The following is a 267-nucleotide window of genomic DNA, read 5'->3' on the forward strand; positions in this document are numbered from 1 at the left end:
GGGGGGAGGGCGGGGGTATGTGCACACGCGGGTGCACGGGGCTGTCACATGCACGTGCGGTGCGTGCAAGCAGCAGGGGCCATGCAATGCACCCCGTGTCTGCACCCCATCTCTGACTGGGGTGCTCTGGGGGGGGTGGGAGCAGAGCATCCCCCCACCAGGGAGGCTGGCCAGCCCCTCCCGGCCTGGGTGGGCAGGATCAGGCCCCGGGCCGTGCTCCTGGGCTATTCCCAGCGCTGAGCTCCAGCTGCGCCAGCTCGGTCCCCA

Source organism: Egretta garzetta, unplaced genomic scaffold (assembly GCF_000687185.1).
Source record: "Egretta garzetta isolate BGI_Z169 unplaced genomic scaffold, ASM68718v1 scaffold4, whole genome shotgun sequence".
Lineage (NCBI taxonomy): Eukaryota > Metazoa > Chordata > Aves > Pelecaniformes > Ardeidae > Egretta > Egretta garzetta.